Raw genomic sequence first — 6,000 nt, 5'->3', positions numbered from 1 at the left:
AGCAAAACATCATCAATCTATTTGCATTGGGTACACCTTGTGCCAGTATTGGGGATGAGTCGTCTGCAAATTACTTTTTAATTTTGACGGCCTCATGCATTCGTTAGCAAGAACTTTGGCGCAGATCATGCACTGTGGCTGGGTCAGGGACTCTTTGCTTTGAGAAAATGGAATAAAACCATAGTTCAGGTATCAGATCTTGGTATTTCCTGCATTTCGTGTTTCCAGTATGACCTGAAATGTTTGGAGCTTCCTCACCTGGGTCCAGTATGCTTGGATCATTACTATTAGCTGCTTAGGGTGAATCAGTGAGACTTTTTTTTGTGAAAGACGAATTACAAATGTGTCCATTTTTTGTCAGCCAAGGGATAAAATAACTAGGGCAACATGATCGTACTCCTAATTTTCCACTGCTAAAATTATTTTTAAATATGATGCGACCCACCCACAGAGCTCGCTGAGCCCCCCATGTGGGCCGGGACCCCCCTGTTGGGAACCGCTGATCTAGAGCATCAATAGAAACCGTAAGTGTTTACTTTTCTTGTAAAATAGCTTTTGAAATTTTACATTTGGACACTGTTAGAAACAATCTAAAACTTTGGGAATTTGGCTGATGACTAAAGTTGTCTATCAGACATTTTGTCAGAAACAGTTTGGAATTCATTTGACCTTTATAGTGAACAGGAAGTTTGGTCTCAAGGTTTTTTTTCTTTCACTTTCGTCGATTGAAGTTTCTCCACTTGCTTGGTTTGGGACTTGTGGAGCTGCGCATCTATGGATTTGCTCTTCAGTGTTTTGCACTTTGAGCAGTAAAAATTAAACCATACTGAACTGGACTTTACTAGAATTATGTTAAGCTGCTTGTACACAATCTACATCGTAAAAGCGCTAAATAAACAAACATGAATTGAATGACATTTTAATACCGTACTAAAAAATCGAAACCCTTTAAAATTAAAATTGCGATTTAGCTTTAAACACCATTCAATTAAAATAAACTGCAACAACAACAACAAAGGAGCTCCCTGTGAGTCTTACATAACCGGCTTTCACTTCTACCCTACATTACAACACACAGCTATGCTGACTAATGAAGGAGGCCTCCTAATACTGCTCTCCTCTATACCTTAAATAACTTTGCTCCATGAACATGACCCACATGTTTCTCCAAAACATTCTACAGCGAAATTCGCAGAATGTATGTAAAATTTCAAATTGAACTACTGAACTAATTGGTTATATTCAATTTTAAGTGACACTGTTCATCCCCTACACTCAGAGTTTCAGCTCCTTCCTTCTGGTCGCAGGTATCTAGTATTAAGCTGTAGAACGAAACGATACAAAAATAGTTTCATACCAGCAGCCATTAGATATTTAAATAAGGCATAGACTAAAGCAGAGGTATTTCGGTGACCTGTATATTTTAGATTATTTAGAACATTTATTGGGGGGGGGGGACACTTGAAGTGATTATTCGTTTATACTTTTTAAGTGTTTTTATGTTTTATGTCCTAATGTTTATTTGTTGTTGTTACTGTGTGAGTTCCTTTGTGTGGCACTGTTGTGAGATGAGGACTCTTGACTGCAAACCAAATCTACCTTCGGGTATAAATAAAGTTACCTAACCTATATGCACAGCCAGTGTTTTTTAGCCACCGATAACTGTTTTATTTTTAGAAAGTTCACTTTATAGCATCGATGTTGTAAATTCCACAATTACTTCATGTTGTCCACACAAAGCAATGAAGCTAACTTCACCACGTTTACATATTTAAGTGGATTGAACACAAACAATTAAGTTGTCCCAAAAAACCTTAGGAATTGTGTTGTTTCAACTGGTTTTTAAATAGGTAATTTGTACAAGCATCAAAAGTCATTTTTTGACTGTAAATTAAAGTATAATCAGTGAAACAGACTTCAGCCTTCATTTAGTTGTTCAAGCATAAAACGAGATGAAAACCCTTTTAACAGCAACATGTTAGTGCTGAAACTTCACTGAAAATACTGTGGTAAAATAAATGTCATATTTTAAAGACATGCCGGTGGAAAATGGAGTTTAATGCAGTGCTTCTTGTCTGATCTGAGACCTACTTTATATTGTATATCAATCAATCAATCAGGCAGTGAAGATCGTTGATATCAAAGAAACCATGGCGATTTTATGATGGCATGACAATTCACAGGAAGCACTTTATCTGGCTTACTGAAATTAAGGCCCTGTGCATATACTAAAGTCCCTGTGCATATACTAAAGTCCCTGTGCATATACTAAAAGCCCTGTGCATATACTAAAGTCCCTGTGCATATACTAAAGTCCCTGTGCATATACTAAAGGCCCTGTGTATATACTTAAGTCCCTGTGCATATACTAAAGGCCCTGTGCATATACTAAAGTCCCTGTGCATATACTAAAGTCCCTGTGCATATACTAAAGGCCCTGTGCATATACTAAAGTCCCTGTGCATATACTAAAGTCCCTGTGCATATACTAAAGGCCCTGTGCATATACTAAAGTCCCTGTGCATATACTAAAGGCCCTGTGCATATACTAAAGGCCCTGTGCATATACTAAAGTCCCTGTGCATATACTAAAGGCCCTGTGCATATACTAAAGTCATGCTTTTTTTATACTCAAGCTGTAAAACTAGCAGAATGTCATCATTTTTGTGCTCTGAAAAATTGTAGGTCTCTGTTTGAGTATGCTAATTAGACATTGTGGGCAACATTTGTTGTATTAATATGTGCTTTATAATGTATATAAAGTGAACATTCAATTTCTCTTTGTTTAGATTTTTTAGATTTTTATGCTTTCATTATATTACAAGATCTCCCCATGTTGGTGTGGGTTTCCTCTGGGTGCTCCGGTTTCCCCCACAGTCCAAAGACATGCGCAATAGGTGAATGGGGTATATGGACACAGACTTTTAATTTCAGTCAGCCAGCCTCAGTGCTTTCAGGGTACTGTCTTTCCATTTTAAAGTCACCACGTTTAAGGTCTGATTTCTTTAAAAATCAGTGATCTTCACTTCCTGATAGATATACAATATAAAGTGGGTATACAATATATACAATATAAAGTTCTTGTCAGACCGGACAAAAAAGCACTGCATTGAAATCCATTTTCTGCCGCCATGTCTTCAAAAAGTGACAGTTTATTTTACCCCGGTATTCTCAATGGAGTTTCTGCACTCGCCTGCTGATGCATGAACAACTAAATGAATGCTTAAGTCTATTTAAGTGAATGTATTGTAATTACATTACAACATTGATGCTGTAAAAAAAACTTGTGAAATTGAAAATAGTCACATTAAGCTTTCACCTGAAGTTTATCATAGGCTGACAAACTGTGTAAAACATATGCCGGATAAGGTGGCAGTTCATTCCACTGTGGTGACCCCTGATTACTAAACGGAAGGAAAATGAATGAATGAATGAATGAATGAATATTACAAGATGTTCCTCAAGATGTTGCTGTCACTTTACAGACTACAGACTGTGACTTTTTTGTTTTGTTACATGCAGCAGTCTTCCTTTCGAAAAGAAAACATCATTTTTAGCAGTTGTAAAAAATATTGTGAAAATTGACTTGAAAGTTCTCCCAATGAGGGAGGATGAAGTTTTGATATATATTTTGAGTGGGAAAGTCACAGAATGTCTTTGTGGATATTATTTAATATTCAAGTGATTTTTGACATAAAAGAAAAATCATTTTGACTCATACTGTGTATTTTTGGCTTTTCCAAACATATACTCATGCAACATAAAATAATAATGCAGGATCCCACACTGTTTCAAACTATAAAAATGTCACTAAAAGTCACTTTTCAGCTGCAAAAGTGAATGGAACAGAGATCAAGATTATGTGGTGAAATTCGAAAACAAATGGAAAACACAAATGAAACTATCCCCACATTTTTCTTAAAGTCTATTCTAACTGTGTATTCTACCATTAATAAGATTTTAAAAAGCTGTATTTAATTAAAATAGGGTGGCACGGTGGCTCAGTGGTTAGCACTGTCACCTCACAACAAGAAGGTTGCTGGTTCGAGTCCCGGCTGGGTCAGTTGGCATTTCTGTCTGTCATTGTTTTGTACCAAACTAGCTTATAGACTAAAATGCGGTTACTAACATCTAAAAAACACATTATTTTAATTTTACTGGACTTTAACAACATCTCCATTTGATCATGTTATCAAATTATTGAGGATTTATTAGGCAAGAAACATCCCTTTTATATTATTTAGTGGCTGGTCTCACGAGGAAACATAACTATTTTATTCATACAAGTTTAGTCCTACAAAAATGTAAGATTTTTAAATAGTGGCATGACACCAAACCCCACCCCTAAACCCAACCATCATTGGGGAATGAGTAAATCATATTAAATTGTACGAATGAGATTCGTAATTCATATTAATTAGTCACTAAATAAAAAAGTTACGGGCGGCGTGGTGGCCGAAATGAAAATAAATGAGCGAATGAAATTGGCCATAGTGGATGAGTGTGTATGGATGTTTCCCAGTACTGGTTTGCAGCTGGAAAGGCAATCACTGTGTACAACTTATACTGGATAAGTTGGCGGTTCATTCCGCTGTGGTGACCCCTGATGAATAAAGAGACTAAGCCGAAGGAAAATTTATAAATGGAATTAGAACAGATTCCAAATTCCAAATGCATTCGCCGGGACTGTCTTCTGCTGTTTGTTTTGCCGCAGGTTTCATGATCTCCAGCAGTCAGTTGAGCTGTAATCACCATCGCTCAAAGAAAGATAGATGAGCGTTTTAAACAAATGCGGCCCGTGTGTTTGAGGTGACAGGGAGTGATTGAGCTGTGCTAACAGATGTCCCATCGGCCCAGGCGTGCTAAGACTCGTCAGGAGTAACCGCTCGCTAACTTCTGTCCCATGCGCATAACCAAACACCTCACAGATTATGCAAGACCTGTTGTCTCTGCTAGTCCTCAATGCAAAGACACGATGGCTCCTGAGTTTCCTCAAGACCAGCAGGAGGCACAAAAGCGATCAATAAAGCTATGCATTGAGTATCAGACATTAGCATAAGCCATGGCTGCATAAGCTGTGAAGTTCCTCTCTTTGTTTCCTTCTCGAATGATCTGCATGTCAAAGCAAGGCTGAATAAATATATATGGGAGAAGATTAGCTGCAGATTACAGTGAGGTGGAAAGACATGCAGTGTTTTAAATGCAGTTTGATTTTTATCATTGGCAGATGCTGAGGCTGTTTGGTCTATTGACATGTGAGCAGCGGCCAGCATTTAGTGCATGCTCAGCAATTAACAACATCTCGGCCTGTCTGCTTAATTCATTATTCATATGGATTAGGACCCATGTAGCTTTTTTTCCCAATGCTTCGGCTCAACACACACATCAATTTTTTAAGGCAACCAGCAACTGGTAAAATGCAATGTGAATCTCAAAACAAAACAAAACAAAACATAATAAAATATTTGTTTTAATTTATAATATATAAATAAGATAAAATAAAATAATATAATTGTAAAATAAAATAAATAAAATAATTATTTATAGAGTATAAATAAAATATAATTGTAAAGTAAGATAAATAAATAAATAAAATAATTATTTATAAAATATAAATAAAATATAATAAAATAATATAATTATAAAATGAAAAAAAAATAAAATAAAAATATTCATAAAATATAAATTAAATATAATAAAATAAAAATATATAATTGTAAAATAAATAAATAAATAAATAAAATAAAATAAACAATCATTTATGAAAAAAATATAATTGTAAAATAAAAATAAAATAAAAACTAAACTAAATAAAAAATGTTTTAATAAAAAAAATATATATATATTTATAAAATGTAAATAAAATATAATGAAATGAAATAATATAATTATGAAATGAAATAAAATGAAATAAAAAACTTATTCATAAAATATTTTTATAAATAATAAAATATAATAAATAAAAAAATATTAATAAAATATAAATAAAATAATATAATT

Source organism: Danio aesculapii, chromosome 6 (assembly GCF_903798145.1).
Source record: "Danio aesculapii chromosome 6, fDanAes4.1, whole genome shotgun sequence".
Lineage (NCBI taxonomy): Eukaryota > Metazoa > Chordata > Actinopteri > Cypriniformes > Danionidae > Danio > Danio aesculapii.
The sequence above is the reverse complement of the archived record's forward strand: the minus strand, read 5'-3'. Positions refer to the sequence as shown.